The sequence below is a fragment of the Pongo abelii genome, chromosome 16, assembly GCF_028885655.2.
Source record: "Pongo abelii isolate AG06213 chromosome 16, NHGRI_mPonAbe1-v2.0_pri, whole genome shotgun sequence".
NCBI classification, from domain to species: Eukaryota; Metazoa; Chordata; class Mammalia; order Primates; family Hominidae; genus Pongo; species Pongo abelii.
In genome coordinates, this window is record NC_072001.2 from 92,078,784 (window position 1) to 92,105,765 (window position 26,982).

Sequence of the window (26,982 nt, forward strand, 5' to 3'; positions counted from 1 at the left end):
AAAGAAAAAGGAAAGTTTTGTTAGAAAGAAGGAACACTGCAGCAGAGTTCAGTGGAGGCCTCAGCGAGACAGGACAGAGCGCACCACAGCGGACTTTTCCATAGGGGGGTATTTATGGACCTAAAGCAAGAGCTGAAGGGTAATTTGCACGATAAATGATTACATTTTTAGACATTTGGTGCCTTGATATCAGCAAGGGTTGAACAATGAGTTTCTGCATGCATGCATTCCGGAGATGTATAGAAATTCTAGTTACTTACAAATTTTAACTTGAAAAGAGGCCTGGAACCAGGTGCCTTTAGATAATAGGGAAGCCTAATTACGTCTAAATTCCTCAGAGGTGGGGTTTTTTGTCTCCAGAGGTCTGCTTGATGGTCACCAGGGGACTTTTGCTCTCCTCAATTAACATTTAAGAATATGGAGGAGCCAGGCACAGTGGCTCACACCTGTAATCCCAGCACTTTAGAAAGGAGAGGCAGGCAGACGGCTTAAGCTCAAGAGTTTGAGATCAGCATGGGCAACATGATGAAACCCCATCTCTACAAAAAACACAAAAATCAGCTGGGTATGATGGCATGCACCTGTAGTCCCAGCTACTGGGGAGGCTGAGGTGGGAGAATCGTTCAAGGCTGGTAAGTTAGGGCTGCAGTAAGGTGTGATAGTGCCGCTGCACTCCAGCCTGGGCGACAAAGCGAGACCCTGCCTCAAAAAAAAAAATAGAATATGGAGAGCCTGGCATAGTGGCTCATGCCTGTAATCCCAGCACTTTGGGAGGCCAAGGTGGGAGGATCCCTTGAGCAGTTCAAGACCAGCCTGGGCAACATAGTGAGACCCTGTGTCTAAAAAAAAAAAAAACGAAATTAGCCAGGCATAGTGGTGCGTACCTGTGATCCTAGCTACTCCGGAGGCTGAGGTGGATGGCCTGAGCCCAGGAGGTCGAGGCTGCAGTGAGTCTATATCGCACCACTGCACTCCAGCCTGGGCAACGCACCAAGACCCTGCCTCTCAGAAAACAGAAAGAATATGGGAGAGGAGTGATTTGGAAGTCAACCTGATGTCCAAATCCAATCCCACCACCAATTAGTACCAGTGAGAGGTAAAGCCAGCTGGACTTCCTGGGTCGAGTGGGGACTTGGAGAACTTTTCTGTAACTAGCTACAGGTTTGTAAAATGGACCAACCAGTATTCTGTAAAATGGACCAATCAGCAGGACATGGGCGGGGACAAATAAGGGAATAAAACCTGCCCCCACCCCACCCCACCTCCACCACCAGCCTGCAGCAGGCAACCCGCTTGGGTCTCCTTCCACGCTGTGGAAGCTTTGTTCTTTTGCTCTTTGGGTTCGTGCCACCTTTAAGAGCTGTAACACTCAGGGCGAAGGTCCGCGGCTTCATTCTTGAAGTCACTGTCGACCACGAACCCACCGGAGGGAACCATACTCCAGACACACCAGGACCCTGGGTAAGTTGTTCAGTCTCTGCATAAGTGAGAATAATACCTCTCACCTGAAGGGACTGTGCTGAGGAGTACATGAAATTAGGTAGCTCTAAGACACTAGCTCCATGTCCCAGGCAAAGTAAATGCTCAATGAATAGTGATCACTGCTACAGACAATGTAGCAATGTGTGCTATGGGCCAAGAGTGTGAGTTGCCTGGGCTTCAATCTCAGCTCCTGCTGCTTTCTTTCTGTGTGATCTGGGATAAGTTACTGACTCCGTCTGTGCTCCAGTGTTTTCATGATAGTACCTACCACATAGTGTTTGTTCTAAATACACGAACTCTTTTAATTTTAACATTCAGAACAGTCCATGACAGATTAGTGAGGGCTCAATAAAGGTGGGCTTTGCCCCTGATAACACAACCTGTTGAATTCTATTTGATTTGGCATATATATATATTTTGAGACGGAGTCTCGCTCTGTCGCCCAGGGTGGAGTGCAATGGCACGATCTCAGCTCACTGCAACCTCCGCCTCCCAGGTTCAAGCGATTCTCCTGCTTCAGCCTTCCGAGTAGCTGGGATTACAGGTGTGCACCACCAGGCCCAGCTAATTTTTGTATTTTTAGTAGAGACAGGGTTTCACCATGTTGGCCAGGTTGGTCTCGAACTCGACCTCGTGATCTGCCTGCCTCGGCCTCCTGAAGTGCTGGGATTACAATCATGAGCCACAGTGCCCGGCCTAATTTGGCATTTTATAAATTCCATTCACATCTATAAGTATCCTCCTTCTGAAGTGGAATCCCAGAGTCTGAAGTGTAACTCGGACCAAGTTTACAGCACTGAGCCGGGTGCAATGGCTCGCACCAGTAATCCCAGCATTTTAGGAGGCCGAGGTGGGCGGATCACTTGAGTTCAGGAGTTAAAGACCAGCCTGGCCAACATGGTGAAATCTCATCTCTACTACAAATATAAACATTACCCGGGCAAGGTGGTGCACACCTGTAGTCCCAGCTACTGGGGCGGTTGAGGCAGGAGGATCCCTTGAGGTTGCAGTGAGCCATGATCATGCCTCTGCAGTCGTCTGCGTGATAGAGCGAGATGCTGTCTCAAAAAAATAAAGGCTCAGGAGTCCCATTTCCACAAGAAATGTCAGATCTGTGGGCCCAACAGTTATGTGTTCTGTTTGGCACGCTTGTGGATCTTACATTGTTCACAGGACGCCTAAAGAAGCTTTTAGGTTGACATTACCTTGAAAAGCTGGAGAGACAAACCAGGAGAGGCTTCAAGGTGCCCCTCCCCCACTACCTAGTGAACAAAAGGAATCCCAGATCTTGAAGACCTTTACACTGCTGTGGAGGCTTCCCTGTCAGCTGGAAACCCTGGAGTGAAATGTACAGGAGCTCCAGGATTCGTGGATGAATCCATCCCATTACCCAATACCCACTGGGTGCTGAGCACTGGGGATGGCAGAATGCAGTGTATGCAGCTTTCCCTAAGTGACTGGACTGCGCACTTAACATACGTAGGTTTTCTTTTTATGAAGTGTATAAACCAAAAATAAAATTCTAAGCGCCCCCCAACCCCCGCCAACCATCTGAATGGACTTTCTCCTTGGCCAGGGCGCTCTTAAATTTTTTTTTTTTTTTTTTTTTTTGCTGAGATGGAGTCTCGCTCTGTCGCCCAGGCTGGAGTGCAGTGGCATGATCTCGGCTCACTGCAACCTCCACCTCCCAGGTTCAAGCGATTCTCCTGCCTCAGCCTCCCAAGTAGGTGGGACTGCAGGCACGTGCCACCGTGCCCAGCTAATTTTTTGTATTTTTTTTTTTAGTAGAGACATGGTTTCACTGTGTTAGCAGGATGGTCTTGATCTCCTGAACTCGTGATCTGTCCGCCTCAGCCTCCCAAAGTGCTGGGATTACAGGCGTGAGCCACTGCACCCGGCCTTTTTCTTTTTTTTCCTTTAAGTTCTGGGATACATTTACAGAATGTGCAGCGTTGTTACATAGATATACATGTGCCATGGTGGTTTGCTGCACCTATCAATCTGTCTTCTAGGTTTTAAGCCCCGCATGCATTAGGTATTTGTCCTAATGCTCTCCCTCTCCGTTCCCTTGCCCCTGACCCCCTGACGGGCCCTGGTGTGTGATGTTCCCCTCCCTGTGTCCATGTGTTCTCATTGTTCAACTCCCACTTATGAGCGAGAACATGCAGTGTCTGGTTTTCTGTTCCTGTGTTAGTTTGCTGAGAATGATGGTTTCCAGCTTCATCCATGTCCCTGCAAAGGACATGAACTCATTCTTTTTTATGGCTGCATAGTATTCCATGGTGTATATGTGTCACATTTTCTTTACCCAGTCAATCACTGATGGGCATTCAGGTTGGTTCCAAGTCTTTGCTATTGTAAATAGTGCTGCAATAAACATACGTATTGGTAGGAGTGTAAATCAGTTCAACCATTGTGGAAGATAGTGTGGCAATTCCTCAAGGATCTAGAACCAGCAATCCCATTACTGGGTATATACCCAAAGGATTCTAAATCACTCTTAAAATTTAACCTGAGAGACAGGTCAGGCCATGATGGGAAGTAGGGGTTGGACATGCCTCATTATACCTTTCCAGTATTAACATCAACACAGACCTTTAAGTCTAACAAGAAGCATTTACGACCTATTCTTTCTGAAGCCTGCTACCTGGAGGCTTCTTCTGCAAATAAGAATTTGGTCTCTACCATCCTTTATCTTAACCCAGACATTTCCTTTCTATTGATCCTAATGGATTTTTTTTAAGATAAAAACCAGTTGTCAACCAGAAAATTTTAAAATCTATTGATAGCCCAGAAGCCCCCACTTCCACCTTTCTGAACCAAACTAATGTATTTCTTAAATGTATTTGATTGAAGTCTCATGTCTCCCTGAAATGTATAAAACCAAGCTGCATCCCGACCGCCTTGGACACATGTTCTCAGGGCTTCCTGAGGGCTGTGTCCTGGGCCATGGTCACTCATATTTGGCTCAGAATAAATCTCTTCAAATATTTTACAGAGTTTGACTCTTCCCATCTACAGGCGTATTGGGGCCCACAATACCATACTCCAAGATGAAGGTCTCAGAAGCAGCTCCAGAAATAAGTTTTTCTATGACCTTCTGCCCTTTTGTCTCTGGCCCCTTGTTCCCCCACAGGCTAGCCATAGAAACTAGAACCTTTCCCCAAGGCGAGCCATAGGAATCAGAGCCCCTTTTCCCCATGGCCAGCCATAAAACCCCAAAATATTGCTCTAATCCCACCCCATTTCTATGTAAAAACTGGTCATCAAGAAATGAACCTACCTTGTTTGACTGCAGGTCATAAGACCCCCATTCTAGAGAGAGTCCTGCCCCACACCCAGAAAAAAGGGACTGCTGCAGAGACAGGCCAAGAAGAATCTACATAGACAGGCCTTGCTGGGTTCCCTCACTCAGGCTGTTAGTTCTACATCACACCCTTTTTGTCCAATCATATTTCTATACAGCTGTCCATACTTTGTTGAACCTAAGCAAAGAAAGGGACAATCTCCTGTGAAAGGAAGATAAATCTTCCCCAAATCACTAAGCCAAAGGGAAAAGTCAAGCTTGGAACGGCGTTGGGCAAACCTGCCTCTCATTCTATTCCTAAATAAGATAGCTACAAAGACTAAAAAAAAAAAAAAAAAAAAAAAGGCTACATACCTCCTTCACAATTTGCCCACAAGGAAATTCCTCGTGGACAAAGGATAGAACTCAAAGTCATCCCTCTGCTCACATGGGACAAATGCATATATAATGGCTTCCTTTGCCCTGTTGTTTCACACTAATCCAGACTAAGGCATATTCCTGTAAATTGTGCATTCAGTGAAAGGCTAATCAGATACTCAAAAGAATGCACCTGTTTATGTCTTTTCTACCTATGACCTGGAAGCACCCCCCACACACAAAACTCTGAGTTGTTCCGCCTTTCCAGACTGAACCAATGTATTAAATTCATCTTACATATATTGATTGACATCTCAAGTCTCTCTAAAATGCTTAGAACCAAGCTGTGCCCAACCACCTTGGGCACATGTCATCAGGACCTCCTGAAGCTATGTTACGAGTGCCTCCTTAACCTTGGCAAAATAAACGTTCTAAATTGACTGAGACCTCAGGAGTTCGAGACCAGCCTGGCCAACATGGTGAAACCCCATCTCTACTAAAAATACAAAAATTATTCGGGCATCATGGTAGGCGCCTGTAATTCTAGCTACTCCAGAGGCTGAGGCAGGAGAATCTCTTGAACTCAGGAGATGGAGGCTGCGGTGAGCCGAGATCATGCCACTGCACTCCAGCCTGGGCGACAGAGTGAGAATGTCTCAATAAATAAATAAATCGACTGAGACCTGCCTCAGATATTTGGGGTCCATACTCTGCTGTATCTTGGGTCTTCATTTTGCAGTCTCCTGTGTCACATAAAACTACGACCAAATAAATTTGTGTGACTTTTCTCCTATTTGCCTTTGGTCAGCTGTTTTTTCAGCAAGCCTTGGTTTCTAGAGTCTCTTTCAAATCTTGCCTTTTGTGATTATGTCATGAGTGGTGTAAGGTTAGCGATAACCAGGTCCACACATGTTTGTGTCTTTCCACTGTAAACCAAAAAGTATCCAAGACAGGTCTTCAACTTAGAAGTATATTTTGCCAAGGTTAAGGACATACCTGGGAGACAGGTCTGTGTGTAACTGACCGAGGGGTTCCTCCTGCCTGCTGCATAAAGACCACAGCATTGTACTAGAGAAAGAGTGTAACAGACATGAGGCCAGCCTCACCACATGGGAGATGGAATTCATATGCAAATCATCTTGTCCTAAGCTCACAGGTTAGGGGTTTTTCAAAGACAGTTTAGGGGAAGTGGTGGGAGTGGCCAAGTAACAGATACTTGCTGCTGATTGGTTGGGGGGATTAAATCATAGGGGGTTGAAGTTCTCCTGTGGGCTGAATCTCTTCTGGGTGGGGCCACAGGAACAGGGTTGGCAGTCCAGGTGGAGCCATCAGGTCCAGGTGGAGCCATGGGCATCGGACATACAAAAAAACTGGAAATATATCTCAAAAGGCCAATCTACAATAGTGGTGTTATTTGCAGGATCAATTGGGGAAGTTGCATCTTATAACCTCCGGAATATTGGCTGATCCCTTTATGTCTATGCCTTAGCAGGACTCAGGTCCCTCCAGTGAACCTGATGGGCTTCCATTAACTTTACAAAAGCAGTTGAGTTTGGGGCAAGGCCTATTATCATTTAAACTATAGCCTAAATGTCTTCCAAAGTTATTGTGGCCTGATAGCCCAGGAAAAATTCAGAGAAAGGCAAGATGGGGGTTGAACAGTTAGCTTAGCTTACTGTTATAATTTTTCTCACTGATATAATTTTTGCAAAGGCGGTTTCATGTGCCTTTCTCCAAAGATGTTTTTGAGGGTTTCCCTATTTAAAGGGGAAAACAGGCTGGAGGGGAAAGGGGAGTGTGTGGTCACATTACTGAATCTAAATGTTGAAAGAGAAAAGGAGCAGGTAGGAGAATAGTCAATTATGTACTCATCTTGCACTCAGCAAATCAGCATTTTACATAAGATAAGGTGAGCAGCCGGGCGCAGTGGCTCATCCCTGCGATCCCAGCACTTTGGGAGGCCAAGATGAGCAGATCACCTGAGGTCAGGAGTTCGAGACCAGCCTGACCAACATGGAGAAATCTGTCTCTACTAAAAATACAAAATTAGCTGGGCGTGGTGGTGCATGCCTGTAATCCCAGCTACAAGGGAGGCTGAGGCAAGAGAATCACTTGAACCCGGGAGGCGGAGGTTGCAGTGAGCCGAGATTATGCCATTGCACTCCAGCCCGGGCAATAAGAGCAAAACTTCATCTCAAAAAAAAAAAAAAAAAGATAAAGTGAGCATAGAGTAGCTCCTTGGTGGATATTTAACCTTTTTTTTGTTTGTTTGTTTCTGTAGTTTTCTGCATAACTCAGCTTTCTGCTTAACTTTTTCTTTCTGGTACAGTGAATTGGGGTCCCAAGTTTTTATTTTTTATTTATTTATTTATTTTGGAGACGGAGTCTCGCTCAGTCGCCCGGGCTGGAGTGCAGTGGCGCGATCTCGGCTCACTGTAAGCTCCGCCTCCTGGGTTCACGCCATTCTCCTGCCTCAGCCTCCCGAGTAGCTGGGACTACAGGCGCCCGCCACTACGCCCGGCTATTTTTTTTTTTTTTGTATTTTTAGTAGAGACAGAGTTTCACCGTGTTACCCAGGGTGGTCTCGATCTCTCGTGATCCGCCCGCCTCAGCTTCCCAAAGTGCTGGGATTACAGGCGTGAGCCACCGCGCCCGGCCCAAGTTTTTATTTTCTGATCACACCATAATGTCAGGCCTTTATTGATGCTGTTTCCATCACAAAAGCCACGAGCTACAGGGAGTTCCCAAGGAGTTCCCAAGGAGGCAGTTCTCCTCAGTACTTGCTGTTCACTTGGTAGTCAGAGCCGCAGGCACACAGGCTCAAGCCACTCCACAAGTCCATCAATATTGCAAACCATACATAATAGTATACTTAATATGGAAATGTTATAGGTTAAACAGGCCACAATAAACAAAGTCATATTTAACATCAAGAGGAAAAAGAGAAAGGAGAAAAGGTTAACAAACCAGTCTAGGGGGAGCAAAGGAGAGTGAAGAGTCCTGGTCTGGGCCAGGCCATCAGTGAGTCTTGCAAGAAAGAGTTTTTGGCAGGGTGCAGCGGCTCATGCCTGTAATCCCAGCGCTTTGGGAGGCCGAGGCGCGTAGATCACAAGGTCAGGAGTTCAAGACCAGCCTGGCCAACATAGTGAAATCCCGTCTCTACTAAAAATACAAAAAATTAGCTGGGTGTGGTGGCGGGCACCTGTAATCCCAGCTACTTGGGAGGCTGAGGCAGGAAAATCACTTGAACCCGGGAGGCGGAGGTTGCAGTGAGCCGAGATCACACCATTGCACTCCAGCCAGGGCAAGAGTGCAAGACTCCATCTCAAAAAAAAAAAAAAAAAAAAAAGCTTTTGATGGCAGGGCCTTGGGTGCAGATGTGGAGTTCTTGTCACTCATGATAAGTGTCAGTCAAGACACTGGTGTTGACACAGGAGATAGAAATTATTTAGGCAGATAGTGAGGGCAAAACAGTCCTTGGCAGAACTCCTCTCCTAACAAAAAGCAGCCCAAGAAATTATTTTTTTTTTCCCTAACAAAGAGCAGCCTGAAAAATCAAGCTGCAAACATAAATAAGGAAGCTGGAAGCTTGCATGGGGGAATGCCAGCAGCTGCACCAATAGAAAAGGGCTACCTGGGGGCCAAGCATGCCCACCATGGAAGCTCCACCTTCCCTTTTTTTTTGGGCATGTGTACAGTAAGAAAGAAATGGGCAACATGGCGCAGCTCAGGCAGAGAACCCACCTGCGTAGTAAAAGACCGGGTGGGGGCTGCCAGAGATTCGCACCCTATGCAGATGGGAGTTAGATGTAGGATACTTGGTCCTAACCAGTTTTTCATGCCCTGTGTAGATCAGACACCACTTTCCCACTAGCTCATCTATAACCCCCCTGCATTTCACCACGGATCAGCAACCCATTTTTTCAGGACACCTCTGTGTAGCAGAAAGCTATTCTCTTCCTTTGGCTAATTAAATTTCCGCTCTTAACCCCTTACTCTTTGTGTGTCCGCATCCTTGATCTCTGTGGCCATGAGACAAGGAACCTCAGGTTCCTGAGTAGCTGGGATTACAGGTACACACCACCACGCCTGGCTAATTTTTGTATTTTTAGTAGAGACGAGGTTTCACCATGTTGGCCAGGCTGGTCTCGAACTCCTGACCTCATGATTCATCCGCCTCAGTCTCCCAAAGTGCTGAGATTACAGGCATGAGCCACCGTGCCCAGCCGGGCCTGCTCTTTTAGAGTCACAGAGTCCTCTGGTGCCAACTGACAGTTGGAAGAGTTGTGCTTGTTTGCGTCTTTATCTGGTTGGATGCAGCCTTTATCTTTTTTTTTTTTTTCTGCTTATTAAGCAAAACATCTTATCCTTGTTGGCAAAGTGCCCTGTGAAATATAAAATGGAGTCTTTTTCTAAGATGGAGTTAGTTGAGTCAAGGGTGCTCTACACAGATTATATCTTTATTATTATTAATTTTTAGAAACAGGGTCTCCCTAAGTTGCCCAGACTGGTCTTTAACTCCTGTACTCAAATGATCCTCCTGCCTCAGGTTCCTGAGTAGCTGGGACTACAGGCATGAGCCACTGCCCCTGGCTATCTAGTTCTATTTTTGATCTGAACTTCTACTATTTTAACCATGTGATTCTTTTGCCAAAACAACAAGGGAGAGAGAGATATCAGAGCCTGGGGCTTCTGCAGAGTGGCCCTCCTCTCTGCCAGCACATCTGCCCACACCACCTCCTGCACACAGATGTTTACAGTCGCCAGAAACCACAGCACTTCTGCCTGCTTCAGACAGTGTGGCCAGCTCATCCCACTGACCTCTTGCTTTGTTTATTAGAGAAAAAAGCAAACGCCTGACTACCACCAAAAAACCCTACCACCAAGGTCCCAGACAGGCTGAACCCATAACCTCAGGGAGGGAGGGCAGCCTGTGGTGAGGGGAATCCCAGTGGCCTGAGGAGGGCTTGGCCACCCCCTGACCCCAGCAGGAGCACCGTGAATGAACTGAAAAGGGGGCCCTGTACCCCAGCACTGACCTTTTCATCCCAGTGCCTGGTTCTTCTACCACGGACTCCACAGTGTCAAATGACTTTCTTTCTTGTCAGCTGCATTTATGAAATAATGCTGCTAAAAAGGCCAGTTATAGTTGTGAAAAGAAAGCTGACCAGGTGTGGGCGATTGGATTAGACTCTGGTTTCTGTCATCCGCTGCCCCGCTTCCTAGAAGGGGACTGTTTATCCCCACCAGCCATGAGAGGTGTGGTGCCTCCCGGGGAAAGAGTGTGCCTTTCCTGCCCTGTCAGGCCTGGCCCCATGAGTGAGTATGGCCCATGAAACATGGTGGAGGTGACACAGGCCAGCTCCGAGCAGAGGCTCTAAGCACGTACACCAAAAAGTATCCAAGACAGGTCTCAATCAGTGGAGAAGCTTATTTCGCCAAAGTTAAGGACACACCTGAGAGACAGGTCAGTGCCTTTCTCCAAAGATGATTTTGAAGATATCAATATTTAAAGGAGAAAGTGGGCTGGAGGGAAAAGACAGCACAGTAAATTTGCAATTTGTGAATTGCAAAGTAAATTTCTCTTGCAATTCACATGTTGCAAGAGAAAAGGAGCAAGGAAGGGGACAGTCAATTATGTATTCATCTGGCACTCCGTAATCAGGACATTATGTAAGGTGAACACAGTAGCTACCTGTGGAGATTTCTTTCTTTCTCTTTTTTGAGATGGAGTCTTGCTGTGTCACCAGGCTGGAGTACAGTGGAATGATCTCGGCTCACTGCAACCTCCACCTCCCAAGTTCAAATCATTCTCATGCCTCAGCCTCCTGAGTAGCTAGAACTACAGGCGTGTGCCACCACCACACCTGGCTAATTTTTTGTATTTTTAGTAGAGACAGGGTTTCACCATGTTAGGATGGTCTCGATCTCCTGACCTCGTGATTCACCTGCCTCGGCCTCCCAAAGTGAGGGACAGGCGAGAGCCACCACGCCTGGCCACGTGTGGAGATTTCTAACCTTTTCCCTGTAGCTACCTGCTTAGGAACAAAAGGAAAGGCAGTGGATTGCATAATGCAGCTTTCAGCTTAATTTTTTTCCTTTCGGCACAGTGAACTGGGGTCCGGAGTTTCTATTTTCCTTTCACAAGCGCCATTGTGTTGCTTCCTGCAGCTGTCCTGCTCTCTGCCTCGAGGGTACCTAGTTCCAGACAGGGGCTCCTCCTTCACCTTGAGTCCTGGAATGAGAGGTCACAGGGGCACAGCTGCAGCCACCAACATATAACGTGAGAGCGGGCAACAAGACATTGTTAGAAGCCATGAGATTTGGGAGTTGTTTGTTACCTCCTCGAGATTGCAGCACTGACTCCTGCTGATGTCCAGCCTGCAGACTTGCCTTAACATTTCAGACCTGACATCCCATGCCTTACAATAAATCTCTCTCTCTCCCTCCACCCCCCAACCTCCAGAACCAATCCAGGTGTTACTGCATTCCCAGGCCGAACTATCCTTATGATCTGTAAGGACCTGGGTCGCTGCAGCTTCTGCTGTAGGGTGCAATGGGGATGTGAGGCAGGACTCTGAGAAGCTGGGTGCCCCCAGCTGGTGCTTGGGAGCCTTACACCGCTGAGCTGGAACTCATCCCCACGCTCCTGGCCCTCCTCTCCCTGAGCCCCCATCCTCTCCTGTCTTACACAATCTCCAGCAGGCCTGTGATCCTTTGCTGATTTATTTTCCTCTTTAAGGTTGTCCTTAAGTATGATTTATCCCAACTTCATCCATGTAAAAACAAGTGTATTGATCAAAGACTTAGCAGCAGCCTTTCCCCTTTCAGGAAGTATCTATCCCTTGAGTCTTTTCTTTCCTTCTTTCCTTCTCTCTCCCTCCTTCCCCCTTCCCTTCTTCCCTCCTTCCCTCCTTCCCCCTTCCCTTCCCTCCCCTCCCCTTCCCTTCTACCTTTTCCCCTTGCCCACTCCTTCTCATCTTGTCTCTAGTTTCCACAAATGTGCAGACAGTGAACACAGTGGGAGAGAGAAAGGGCCCACTCAGGGAAGCGATTGCAAGGCACAAGGACAGGAATCAAGCCAACTGCATGGTGTGGAAAGGCAGGAACAGGTGCAGGCGCAGCAGCCCGGCCAGAGGCACGGAGGGCAGAAGCAGGGCCTGGTAGTGTTTGGGAGGCTGGTTGGGAGGTGAAGCCCTTCACTGACACAGGATGTGGGGAAGAGTTGGTGAGCGGGTGGGAAGAAAGTGATTTGGGTTTGAGATGTTAAATTGAAGGTATCTGTGGAACGCCCACGTGGACAGGCTGAGAAGGCAGAAGGAAGTTAGAATCCACAGCTCAGGAGAGCGGTGGAGAAACACACTGTGGTTTGGGTGGGCCTCAAAATCCCAGAGAGAAGTGAAGTTGCAGGAGTGGAAGAGAAGTGATGAGTGACAGGAGAAGTGCTGGCTCCACACTGGGGAAATTCCAGCATTCAAAGGACTGGCAGGTAAAGAGGTGCCAAAAAAGAGGAAAAAGGGGGACAGGAGGAGCAGTCCATCTCCAAGTTCCAGAGAAATAGAAGAAAGAGACAGAAAGGCCGGGCGTGGTGGCTCACCCCTGTAATCCCAGCACTTTAGGAGGCCGAGGCAGGCAGTTCACCTGAGGTCAGGAATTTGAGACCAGCCTGGCCAACATGGTGAAACCTTGTCTCTACTAAAATTACAAAAAATTGGCCAGGCTTGGTGGCTTGCGCCTATAATCCCAGCTGCTCGGGAGGCTGAGGCAGGAGAATCACCTGAACCTGGGAGGCGGAGGTTGCAGTGAGTAGAGAGAAAAGAGAGAGGATAGAAATAATAGGGAAAATGCTGGGTGCAGTGGTTCACACTTGTAATCCCAGCACTTTGGGAGGCTAAGGCAGGCGGATCACAAGGTAAGGAGTTCAAGACCAGCCTGGCCAACATGGTGAAACCCCGTCTCTACTAAAAATATGAAAAAAAAATTAGCTGGGCGTGGTGGCGTATACCGGTAATCCCAGTTACTCTGGAGGCTGAGGCAGGAGAATTGCTTGAACCCAGGAGGCAGAGGTTGCAGTGACCCAAGATCATGCCACTGCACTCCAGCCTGGGTGACAGAGTAAGACTCTTTCTCAGGGTTGGTGGGGGGAAGAAAGGAATAATAGGAAAAAAATCCCTAAGTTGAAGAAAGACATGAATCTTCAGATTGAAAGGGTTCAAGTGTCAAGCAAGATAAAGAAAAGCCAAAAACAAAACTAGACACAGCCTGGTGATAATGCAGCACTCTAAGGATAATGAAAAGCTTCCTACATGTTTCTGGAGAGAGGAAAACAGGTCACCTGCAACTAGCATCAAATTTGTCATCAACAATATTGGGTTCTAGAAGACGTCTAAGATATTGAAAGAGCGCCTTCCAAGTTCTCAGGGAGTTTTGATGCTATAGATGTACACCCGCGTGCATTTTCTGGGGGAAAAAAAGGTTCAAAGACATATTCCAGCAAAATAAAAAAAGGAATTCACAAACAGGAAATAGTGAAATTAACTGAGGAGCACAATGTGGAAAAAAAAATCCCAGAATGACAGTTGTCCACAGACCAGCAAAGCTAGTGGTTCAATTAGAATAGCAAGTCAGGGAGTTACATTAAAAAATGATTTCAAGAAGAAAGGGGATTCCAGTCAACAAATAATGTTTATGAAAGAGGATGATCTTTGTCTCTCCATCAATAAAAAAGCCAGAGAAGCAATAAACAAAACTCCAGGAAAAACAAAAGGTTATGTAAGTTGTAGCCCATATATGAAGCAAGCCTTTTCCCTTTCCCTTCTTTTCTCTTCTTTTCTTTTCTTTTTTTTTTTTTTTTTTTGAGACAGAGTCTTGCTCTGTCACCCAGGCTGGAGTGCAGTGGCACGATCTCAGCTCCCTGCAAACTCTGCCTCCCGGGTTCACGCCATTCTCCTGCCTCAGCCTCCCAAGTAGCTGGGACTACAGGTGCCTGCCACCACGCCCAGCTAATTTTTTGTATTTTTAGTAGAGGCGGGGTTTCACCATGTTAGCCAGGATGGTCTCGATCTCCTGACCTCGTGACCCATCTTCTTTTCTTTTCGAGACAGGTTTTCTCTGTGTTCCCTAGGCTGGAGTGCAGTGGCACAATCTTGGCTCACTCCAGCCTTGACCTTAAGGGCTCAAGCCATCCTCCCTCCTTAGCCTCCCAAGTAGCTGATGGCATGTGCCACCACGCCCCGCTTATATTTGTATTTTTTGTAGAGACAGGGTTTTGCCATGTTGCCCAAGCTGGTCTCAAACTCCTGGGCTCAAGCGATCTGCCCGCCTCAGCCTCCCAAAGTGTTAAGATTACAGGTGTCAGCCACTGTACCCAATCTATTTTTCTTAATTGAGGTATAATGTACACATGGAAAAATACTCAGATTTTAAGAGTAGCATCCAACCATTTTTATCAAATAATCTAAGTAAAATATAGCATTAACATTCATTTCATCTGTTTCTTTTTTGTTTTGTAATGTGGCTACTAGAAAATTTTAAAATACATCTGTGGTTCATGTTGTATTTATTTTGAGATAGAAATACCCTCATTTAACATATACCCCTATCAAGACAAAGAATATTTCATCACCCCAGAAATTTTCCTCATGTCCCTTCCCAGTCAATCCTCCTCACCCCAGAGCAATTGCTGATCTGAAAGAGGCTAATATTGAGAAACAGATGAAGTATGATAACTGGGCAGCCATTCCACCTGGATACCTGGATTCTTAGCATGTCTCCTTCAGGCAGCACAAGTGCAGTGCAAAGAATTACATTTAATTCCTTATGGATCCCATTTTTTTTTTGTTTGTTGTTTGAGACAGACACTTGCTCTGTCGCCCAGGCTGGAGTGCAGTGGCACGATCTAACTCACTGCAAACTCCGCTTCCTGGGTTCAAGCGATTCTCCCACCTCATCCTCCCGAGTATCTGGGATTACAGGTGCATGCCACCACACCCAGCTAATTTTTATTAGAGGCGGGGTATTTTTAGTAGAGGCGGGGTTTCACTATGATGGCCAGGCTGGTCTCGAACTCCTGACCTCAAGTGATCTGCCCGCCTCGGCCTCCCAAAGTGCTGGGATTACAGACATGAACAACCGCGCCTGGCCCCCATCACAATTTTTTGTCCTAACATTATAAATAATATTTATGGATGTATTGGTTTCCTAAGACTGTTGTAACAAATTACCACAAACATAGCAGCTTAAACTAACAACATACAATTTATTCTCTCACAGTTCTGGAGCCCAGAGGTCTGAAATCAATGTCTTGACAGGCTGCTCTCCCTCTGAAGTCCTGGGGAAGAATCCTTTCTTGCCTCTTTCAGCTTTTGGTGGCTCCAGACATTTTTTGGCTTGTGGCCACATCACTGTAATCTCTGCCTCTGTGGTCACACTGCTTTTTCCTCTTCTCTGTATGTTCTCTGTGGGTCTCTTATAATGACAGTTGTCACTGTCTGTATTCAAGCCTCACTTGGCTAATCTAGGATAATCTCCTCATCTTGAGATTTTAAATCAATTATATCTGCAAAGATCCTTTTTCCAACTAAGGTCATATTTACAGTTTCCAGAGATTAGGTCATGGACATATCATTTGGGGGGCCACCATTCAGCCCACTACAATTGGTTTTCTTTTTCTTTTTTTTGTCTGAGATGGAGTCTCGTTCTGTCACCCAGGCTGGAGTACAGTGGTAGTGGTGCTATCTTGGCTCACCGCAACCTCTGCCTACCGGGTTAAAGAAATTCTCCTGCCTTAGCCTCCTGAGTAGCTGGGATTACAGACGCGTGCCATGCCCAGCTAATTTTTGTGTTCTTAGTAGAGATGGGGTTTCACTATTTTGGTCAGGCTGCTCTGGAACTCCTGACTTCAGGTGATCTGCCTGTCTTGGCCTCCCAAAGTGTTGGGATTACAGGCGTGAGCCACCACACACAGCCTGCCATTGGTTTTCAATTCTTAAAGCCCACATCTCAATGGAAACGTGAACCACATAGGTTATTTTATTTTATTTTATTATTTATTTTAGATAGAGTCTTGCTCTGTCATCCAGGCTGGAGTGCAGTGGCATGACCTTGGCTCACTGCAAGCTCTGCCTCCCAGGTTCAAGTGATTCTCCTGCCTCAGCCTCCCAAGTAGCTGGGATTACAGGCATTCGCCACCACACCCGGCTAATTTTTGTATTTTTAGTAGAGATGGGGTTTCACCATCTTGACCAGGCTGATCTTGAACTCCTGACCTCGTGATTCACCTGCCTTGGCCTCCGAAAGTGCTGGGATTACAGATGTGAGCCACCATGCCCAGCCCACATTAAGTCATTTTAAACGTTCTAGTAGCCACATTGTTACAGTAGGAAGTTGAGTCAGGCATGAGTGGGGCAGGAGAGGGCTCCCCTCACCCACCAGGAATGTCAGGCAACCGTCAGGTGATGATTTGGCAGTTGTCACACTGCCTCTCTAAACATGATATTTGGCAGCTGGTGCTAGGGAGAGGCAATTTCCTGATGGCCCACAGTTGTCACACTAAATGGATAATTGGTCGCAGGCACCAAGGAGAGGCAACTTCTCAATAGATAAAAACACTTGAAATTCGTCATCAGCAGCTTCCAATAATTTATCCAGAATTGGGCACGTGAGCTTAGGCATGTGCATTAAGAGACAAAATGGTGGAGTATGACTTTGCGGGCATTCCACCAGAGAAGGAAAGAATGCCTCAGGTGAGCATGCGTACAGCTTCTTAAACGCACTGTGCACGCTCACCTGCCAAGCGCAGGGAGGGCACCGCGCATGCGGGCAGCTTGCCGTATGGGAAGGATGAAGGGAAAGGGGAACAAGACACTGGAAGTAGACCAGCATATACAACCCTAAGTCAAAAGATGCAACGTCACACTTGACTGTCACGGTGCCCATTTGGGTGTCTTCCAAGAGCACTTTCCTTCCTTTGCTGCTCTAAAGCTTTTTAGTAAACTTCCACTCCTGCTCTGAAACTTGCCTTGGTCTCTTTTTCTGCCTTATGCCCCTCAGTCAAATCCTTTTTTCTGAGGAAGCAAGAATTAAGGTAGCTGCAGACCGATATGGATTTGCCACTGGTAATCCACATATTTGCCACCCCTAATAACATTACAAAAGGAAAAAAGAAGCAGATAGAATTAATTTTAATGTAATTGATAGATAAGTAGTTTTTGTTTGTTTGTTTGTTTTTGTTTTTTGAGACAAGGTCTCTGTCCCCCAGGCTGGAGTGCAGTGGCACGATACAGCTCACTGCAGCTTCAACCTCCAAAGCTCAGGTGATCTTCTCACCCCAACCTCTCAGGTAGCTGGGACTACAGGTGTACACCACCTTCTCCAGCTAATATTTTTGTATTTTTTTAGAGACAGGGTTTCACCACGTTGCCCAGGCTGGTCTCAAACTCCTGGCCTCAAGTGATCTGCCCATTTCGGCCTCCTAAAGTGCTGGGATTACAAGCGTGAGCCACCACGCCTGGCCTAATGTATATTTTATTTAATGAAACATCCAAAATATTACCATTTCAACATTTAACCAACATACAATTATTAATAAGAGAGTTTACCTTTTATATTGTTTTTAGCACTAAGTCTTGGCAATCTTGTATATTACACTTACAACACAAATCAGTTCAGACTGTCCATGTTTCAAGGGCCACACGTGGCTAGTGGCTACCATAGTGGACAGAGAAAATCTAGATAATGCACAGAGTAATTTATTGCAGAGTATGTTTATATGGATGGGATAATTTATTATAGAGGATGGAATGTAAGTATTACAAACACTGACAAAGTAAAAGTAAGGATATAGTCACAGAGGTTGGGAAATGTGGGGAGATAACAGGATGAACAAATTTTACATAGTAGGAAATGAATTAACAGAAATTTAAGTATAGAATTTAGAATTATAATGTAACCATTTGTTTCAGTCTATTGCCGCGTAACAACCTACTCCAACATTTAGTGGCTTAAAGCAACAACTATTTTATTTGCTTGAGGTTCTGTGGGCCAGGAATGCAAGTCACACTTGGTTGGGGGGGTTCTGTTTCTCATGGTAGTGGCTGAAGCACTGGGATAGCTGGAGACACCAGAATGGCCCACTTGCATGACTGGCAGTGGGTGCTATCAGCCAGCTTAAGCTCAGCTGGGATTGCTGGCCAGGGACCCCTGTTCTCCTGTGAGCCTCTCTACGGGCTGCTCAGGCTTCCTCAGGGAAGGGGTTCTAAGAGGGAACCTCTCAAGAACTGAAGATAGATGTTGCAGATCTCTTAAAACCCAGCCTTGGGGCCAGGCGCGGTGGCTCACACCTGGAATCCCAGCACTTTGGGAGGCCTAGGCGGGCGGATCACCTAAGGTCAGGAGTTTGAGACCAACCTGGCCAACATGGCAAAACCGTGTCTCTACTAAAAATACAAAAACTAGCCTGATGTGGTGGCACGTGCCTGTAATCCCAGCTACTCAGGAGGCTGAGGCAGGAGAATTGCTTGAACCCAGGAAGCAGAGGTTGCAGTGAGCCGAAATCGTGCCATTGCACTCCAACCTGGGCAATAGAGTGAGACTCCATCTCAAAACCAAAACAAAACCAAAAAGAACCCCAGCCTTGGAAGGTACACATTTTCACTTTTCATGCATTTTATTGATAGAAATAGGTCACAGGGCCAGCCAAAATTCAAGGGAAGGGAAACTAGACTCCGCCTCTTAATGGAGGGAAAGCAAATTAATACTGCAAAAGAGCACGTGGGATGGGACGTCTAGTTGCGTCCAACATTGAGAACACAATCTACCATACCACTAGAAGAAAACAGACAGATAACAGACACTCGGGGTAGGAAGGGAGCTGAGAGAGCTAGCTTGAAGATTATTTACTCTGGATACAGTCAGATGTTGATAAATCAATAAATACGAGACTGTAAAAAGTAAAGTAGAGGTTCCTCTTCAAAGACTTTCCTCCCCGTCTAATTAGGAATAAATAGTAACTTTTCTTAGAAGCAAACTTTATTCAAAGACCTGTGCTAACATTCTTAAATATCTGCTAGCCATAATAAAGAAATCAATGTACTTTATGTTCTTAGCTCCCACAATTTAGCCTAAATATATGCCCTGGCATGCTTATACTGGTCCAAGCATAGCCTGTTCCTCTTCCTTATTTGAAGGTGTTTTTACCTTTTTCAGCATTCCACAAGTTACTTCCTCCTTCCTTTGTTCTCCTCTGCCTTTGCCTCTTTCAAAAAGTTCTAAGTTGCAGACGGGTGAGGTGGCTCACGCCTGTAATCCCAGCACTTTGGGAGGCCGAGACAGGTGGATCATAAGGTCAGGAGATCGAGACCATCCTGTCCAACATAGTGAAACCGTGTCTCTACTAAAAATACAAAAAAATTAGTCGGGAATGGAGGCGGGCACCTGTAGTCCCAGCTACTCAGAAGGCTGAGGCAGGAGAATGGTGTGAACCTGGGAGGCAGAGCTTGCAGTGAGCGGAGATCGTGCCACTGCACTCCAGCCTGGGTGACAGCAAGACTCCGTCTCAAGAAAAAAAAAAAATTCTAAGTTGCTAGCCAATCGGGACAAATACAGAATGTGAGGTCCTGCTCCAGCCAGTGGAAACCGGACACAGCGGTAGGGTAGACACGTCAGGTTATAAATGACCCTGTCTCCTTTGTTCGGTGTGCTCTCACGGCAAAACTGCTGATGAGTGTGCCCTTTCTGCAGAAAGTATAAAAATGGCCTTGCTGAGGAATTAAATTTATGTTCAAGTGATATTTCTTCATGGCACCAGGGAACAAGCATTTCAAACAAGACAGAAACATTGATTTAGTGTAATACTGGTAAGAGAAAAGACACAACACAGAGTGGTAAAATCACTACCTCTGGGTGGTGGGAATGGGGCTGGGAAGACGAAGCAGGAGACTTTGATGTTGCATGTTCTCCTTTGTTGAACTGAGGGAATTAGTGTTAAGAAGTGGTGTTCGTGGGCTGAGCGCAGTGGCTCACACCTGTAATTCCAGCACCTTCGGAGGCCAAGGCAGGAGGATCACCTGAGGTCAGGAGTTTGGGACCAGCATGGCCAATACAGTGCAACGCTGTCTCTACTAAAAATTCAAAAATTAGCCGGGCGTGGTGGCACACGCCTGTAATCCCAGCTACTCAGGAGGCTGAGGCACGAGAATCGCTTGAACCCAGGAGGTGGAGGTTGCAGTGAGCCAAGATTGCACCATTGTACTCCGGCCTGGGCGACAGAGTGAGACTCTGTCTTAAAAAAAAAAAAAGGAATGCGATTCATGAATTATTTTTATGATGTAAATAAACATATATTATGAAGCTAGGTAAAAATAAACCTATGAGACAAGGTGGTACATAAGAGAGAAAGAAAGAATTTGTGGACTCTAGCAACATATAAAAAGGGCTATACACCATGACCAAGCAAGATTTACTCCAGGATATGCCAAGTTGGTTTAACACTGAAAATCAATCAATGTAATACACGATGTTAATAGAATAAAGGACAAAACCACACGATCATCTCAATAGATGCAGAAAAAGCATTTGACAAATTCTAACAACTTTCGTGATACTCAACAGGCAGGAGTAGAAGAGAACTCCCTCAGCCTAATAAAGGACATCTACAGAAACCCCACAGCTAACATTAGACTTAACGATGAAAGACTGAATGCTTTCCCAGTAAGATCAGGAAAAAGACAAGGATGTCCGTACTCACATCTATTTAACATTGTACTGGAGGTTCCAGCCGAGGCAACTGGGCAGGAAAAATAATTTAAAGGCATACAGATTGAAAAGGAAGAAGTATAACTCTGTGTTCACAGATGACTTGATCTTGTACATAGAAAATCCTAAGAAATCACATACACACATGCACAGACACAACTATGAGAGCTATAAACAAGCTCAACAAGGTTGAAGGATACAAGACCAATATATAAAAATCAACTTATTTTTATACACTAGAAACAATCCAAAAATGAAATTAAGAAAACAATTTTATTTATAATTACATGAAAGACAATAAAATATTTATAAGTAAATTTAACAAAAGAAGGAATGACTTATACATTTAAAACTACAATCATTGAAATAAATAAAAGGAAGATGTCACCTGTTTTTGGATTGGGAGACTTGTTAAGATGGCAATACTATTCAAATTAATGTACAAGTTCAACACAATCTTTTTTTTTTTTTTTTTTTTTTTTGAGAGAGAGTCCCGCTCTGTCACCCAGGCTGGAGTGCAGTGGCACAATCTCAGTTCACTGTAACCTCCACCTCCTGGGTTCAAGCAATTCTCCTGCCTCAGCCTCCCAAGTAGCTGAGATTACAGGCATATGCCACCATGCCTGGCTAATTTTTGTATTTTTAGTAGAGATGGAGTTTCGCCATGTTGGCCAGGCTGGTCTTGAACTCCTGGCCTCAGGTGATCGCCCGCCTTGGCCTACTAAAGTGCTGGGATTACAGGCATGAGACACCATGCCCAGCCTCAACACGATCTCTGTCAAAATTCCAGCTGCCTGTTTTGCAGAAATTGATAAGCTGATCGTAAAATGCATATGGAAATGCATGGGACCCGGAATAGGCAAAACAATCTTGAGAAGAACAAAGTTAGAGGATTCACAGTTTCTGATTCAAGACTAAGTGGTACTGGGACAAGGATAGACATATAAACCAAGAGAACAGAACTGAGAGTCTAGAACTAAACCCACATATTTATGGGCAATTGACTTTTGACAAGGTGCCACGCCCATTCAATGAGGAAAAGACATATCTTTTCAACAAATGGTGCTGAGACAACTGGATATCCACATCCCAAAAAAAAAGGTTTAATCCCCTACATTACACCATATACAAAAATTAAGTCAAAAAGGATCAAAACCTACATGTAAGATCTAAAATTATAAAACTCATAGAAGAAAACATAGAAGTAAATTATTGTGAACTTGTGTTAGGCAAGGATTTCTTAAATATGACACAAAACACAAGTAACAAAAGAAAAAACAGATAAGCTGGACTTTATCAAAACTAAAAACTTTTGTACTTCAAAGGACACTACCAAAAAAAGTGAAAAGACAACCCACAGAATGGGAGAAAATACTTGCAAATCGCATGTCTAATAAATGCCTGATATCAGAATATATAAAGGACTCTTATAATTTAAGAAAAAAAAGACAACTGAATTTAAGAAAGGGCAAAGGATTTAAATAGATATTTCTACAAAAAGGTATACAAGTGGCCAATAAGTACCTAAAAAGATATTCAACATTATCAATCACTGGAGAAATGCATGTCAAAATTACAATGAGATAGCACTTCATGTCCACTAGTATGGCTAAAACCAAAAAGACAGACAATGAAAAGTGTTAGTGGGGACGTGGAGAAATTGGAACTCTCATATATTGCTGGTGGGAATATAAAATGGCAAAACCATGTTGTAAAACAGTGTGACAGTTCCTCAAAAGATTAAGCATAAAATTACCATGTGACCTAGTAACTCCACTCCTATGCGTATGCCCAGGAGAAATAAAAACATGTATCTGCACAAAAGCTTGTATACAAGTGTTCACTACAGCATAATTCATAATAGCCAAAAGGTGAAAACAACCCAAATGTCCATCAACAAGTAACAAAAGATAAAACAGACAAGTTTGACAAGTTGAACTTTACCAAAACTAAAAACTTTTGTACTTCAAAGGATACTACCAAAAAAACTAAAAAGACAACCCACCTAATAGGAGAAGACATTTGGAAATCACATGTCTATAATAAACAAAGTGGTATATCCATACAATGGAATACTATTCAGCAATAAAAAGGAATAAAGTGCTAATGAATGCTACAACATGGGTCAGCCTTGAAAACATTACACTAAGTGAAAGAAGCCAGTCACAAATACCACATATCCTTTGATTTCACTTACATGAAATGTCCAGAATAAGAAATAGTTACAGTCAGAAAGTAGATTTGTGGTTTCCAGGGGCTGGGTGGAAGGGAAATGGGGAGCAACTGCTCATGGGAACAGAATTTCTTTTTAAGGTGATGGAAAGTTTCTCGAATCAGATAGTAGTGAGTGTTGCACAACTCTGTGACTATACTAAAACCTATTGAACTGTATACTTTAACACGATGAATGTTATGGTATGTAAAAAAGGAAGGAAGAGGTGAGAGAAAGAAAATACAAATGCATATAAAACATTTGTATTTTTTATACAAATATAAACTTGGAGGAAGTTTATATTTGTATAAAATATAAACTTGGAGGAAGAAGAGTAAGGAATTACTAAACCTTTCTTTTTTTTTTTCTTTTTGAGACAGAGTCTTGCTCTATTGTCCAGGCTGGAGTACAGTGGCGTGATCTCGACTCACTGCAACCTCCGTGTTACAGGCTCAAGGGATTCTCCTACCTCAGCCTCCCAAGTAGCTGGGACTACAGGCGTACACCACCACGCCCAGCTAATTTATTATTATTTTTTTTTTTTGTAGTTTTAGTAGAGATGGGGTTTCACCATGTTAGCCAGGCTGGTCTTGAACTCCTGACCTCAAGTGATCTGCCCACCTCAGCCTCCCAAAGTGCTGGGATTACAGGCTTGAGCCACCGCCCCTGGCCAAAACCTTTATTTTCTCAATGAAGCAGACATTCACTCCACAGACCTTGTCTACTGTATGCAGAACACTCAATAAATGCCTCTTGGCCCGGCTGAGGCTCCGTAGCTGATCATTCACTAAGAAGGCAAAGGGCTCTGCTGATTCAGAAGGGATACCGGGTTCAGGATTTTAAATGGGGGAAGTTTCCACTGAGGCTTCTAAGTGCAGGGAGCCTCCTGACCTCAAGTGATCCGCCAATCTCGGCCCCCCATAGAGTGTTTAAGCATCCCGTGCCACCATCTGTGGCCCAAAAGGTTTTTTAAGGGGCAAGAATCCTTTTCTTGGCTTCTGCAGTCAGTCTCCTTGCCAGTGACAACATCAGGGCAGCAGTGGAAAAAGACACGCTTTCAGTTTCTGCGTAAAGTGTCTTCACCGTCTTGGCAAGTAAGTGTTTTTGTTATTTTCCCACTAAGTGATTCATTCTCCTGGAGGCAACTCTTTGGGCACTTCCTGGACACCCACTCACCTGGAAACACTGAGGTCGCTCCTGTCCAAAAGGAGTGCTTCCTGTGGCTGCCTGCAGAAAAGACAGGCTCAGTGTAGGCAGAAATGGCGGCTTTCGGAAATACCGCATGATCTCACTCACATGAGGAATTTAAACCAGCGGAACACAGAGAGAGGAGAGAGTGGAATGGTGGTCACCAGGGGCTGGTGTCAGGAGGGAGGTGTTGGTCAAAGGATACAGAATTAGACAGCAAGACTTAGTTCAAGGGATCTATTGTACAATCTGATGACTATAATTAATGCATTGTACACAATACTTGAAAATTGCTAGGAGAGTAGATTTTAAGCGTTCCCACAACAAATAAGTAAGTCTGTGAGGTAGTACATATGTTAACTATCTTGACTAAGCCATTCTGCCATTTATACATATTTCAAAACATCATGTTGTATACCACAAATGCATACAATTTTTATTTGTCAATTTAAAAAATAAAAAATGACTGCCTTCTCTCTCCTTGCCTCCCCTCACGGAATCCCTTCCGTAGGTGCCAGAGTGAGCAGGGAGGAACACAGGTGTGTCTCGAAGGCTGGAGAACCCAGCCAGGACGACACCCAGTTTGGAACTGTACAGAAGCTGAGCCCTGCCTTGCACGGCTGAAGCTTAGCCACAGAGGCGGAACTTCCCTGGCCTTTCCTGGAAGCGGAAGCCGTGAAATGGCCAAAGCACAAGACAGGGTGGTGCAGTTTTGTTCCCGCGCTATCACCGTTGGCCACGCGCCTCGGTCTCTATCTGTAAAAGAGATCCCCATCTCTGGTGTTTGATGCTGGAGAGAAAAATGTGCGGCCTCCGCCCAACCTTGAGTTTCCTGCTCCACCGCGCCCTCTCGTGGTTAACTGGGCTCACGGCTTTCTCGCCCCCAACCCCAACCACCTAAATTGCGGTTCTCAACCTTGGCTGAGCGTGGGAATCACCCGGGGACCTGCAAAACACCGATGTCTGGGTACCCGACTCTATCCGCGCCTCCCCCCTCGAGAGATTCTGACTTAACTGGCCTGATGCAATCTGGGCGTCCCCTGGGGATTACAATGTGCAGTCAAGGCTGGGAAACACTGACCCACCCCTGCTCTGCCAGGGGTCCTGCGTTTGGCTGACGACATTTCTCCTGTCAGAGCCCACTGGACTCTGCTTTCCGGATATAAAGGATCCTTTTGAAAGCCAAAACACCTCAATGACGGCATCACACCCTCAAGCATCCACCCTCTACTCCCGAAATACTCATGATTAATATGTGCTTTTAATTTCCATTGCTGGAGAAAATGTTTCTGAAAAATTGCAGTTGCATAAATAGATAAGGCATATTATTTGTATTATCTGCTGACAACATCCTTGATGTGTGCATATGTGTGCTGCGTATGCACAGAGCTTCCTCACTATAATTTCAGGAGCTTCTCAGGGCCTTAGTCCGAGATCTGTTAGCCGTGCCAGGGCACTCTGGCCCTAATGTTAAAAATAGATCGTGGCTTTAGCCACTCCTGTCAGTATCTGGTCTCACTGCCCAGTGCTCCATTCATCAGGAGAAATTCCAGAGCTGCTGCACAGCCAGTCAGCCAGGCCCAACTGAAATTCCCAGGGGGCCTGTGAGGGGTCACATGTACTCTTAGCTTCTAGGCTAGACCTCAGAACTCCTAGCAGAAGGATATCCACTGTGGCCCTGCGACCTTGTCAATCGTTTGATTCACAGCCTCTCAGTGACACTGGCACTCAATGAGATGGGCTCCTTTCATGACACAGTCACCACCATCATCACAATCTCCAGCAGTTTTGAGTTCCTACTATGTGTAGAGCAGTTTTCAGGAACATTTATTATTTATTTATTGAGACAGAGTTTCCCTCTGTCACCCAGGCTGGAGTGCAGTGACATGATCTCAGCTCACTGCAACCTCAGCCTCCTGGGCTCAAACAATTCTTGTACCTCAGCCTCCCAAGTAGCTGGGATTACAGGCAGTCACCACCACACTAGCTAATTTTTGTATTTTTGGTAGAGATGGGGTTTCGCCATGTTGGCCAGGCTGGTCTTGAACTCCTGACCTCAAGTGATCTGCCCACCTCAGTCTCCCAAAGTGCTGGGATTACAGGTGTGAGCCTCCATGCCTGGCCTATTTTAAAGGAACTTATAAACATTAGAAAATAGTGTCCTTGTCATCCAAAAATGTATAGTCCAGTGGGAGAGAGGGTAATAACATGGGGACATGTGAGAAAATAAAGTTCTGTTTAATTCCCTCAGACCCAATTGAGCACTGGTGTAAGAGTTGTGTAAGATATTTTAAAGATGCCTTAAAAGAGCTTAGAATCTGAGGACAATGAGAATGACGACAAGAAGTGTGAGGCAGTATGAAAATATCGGGGTCAACAATGCAAAGCATGGGAAGGTAGTGCCTCTGCTAATCAGGACTCATTCTGCTGCTAATGTCAGTTCATCAACTAAAATTCACTTAAACAACAATAACAAAAAGGAATTTATTGATTGACTGAGCCAAAGGATAGGAAGAATGTGCTGAGCTTCAGTGACAGTGGAATCCAGGACTGAATGCCAGCAGGAATTTCTCTCCCCTTTCCCATAACCCCCACCCTTCCCCTTCCTACTTCACCCACTTTCCCCAAACTCTGGGCTTCCCCCTCTCTGCAGCCTTTCTTCTCTTCCACACAGAAGGGCTTT

The 26,982-nt window shown here is 45.4% G+C and overlaps 1 long non-coding RNA gene across 1 annotated transcript; it reads left to right on the top strand.

Moving 5' to 3' along the window:
• The first annotated feature begins 1,287 nt into the window (after positions 1–1,287).
• LOC129050192 (uncharacterized) lies at positions 1,288–26,551 on the top strand. The gene is made up of 3 exons (XR_008513749.2): positions 1,288–1,461; positions 23,492–24,205; positions 24,811–26,551. It is a non-coding gene; the product is annotated as an uncharacterized LOC129050192 (long non-coding RNA).
• The last annotated feature ends 431 nt before the right edge of the window (positions 26,552–26,982 follow it).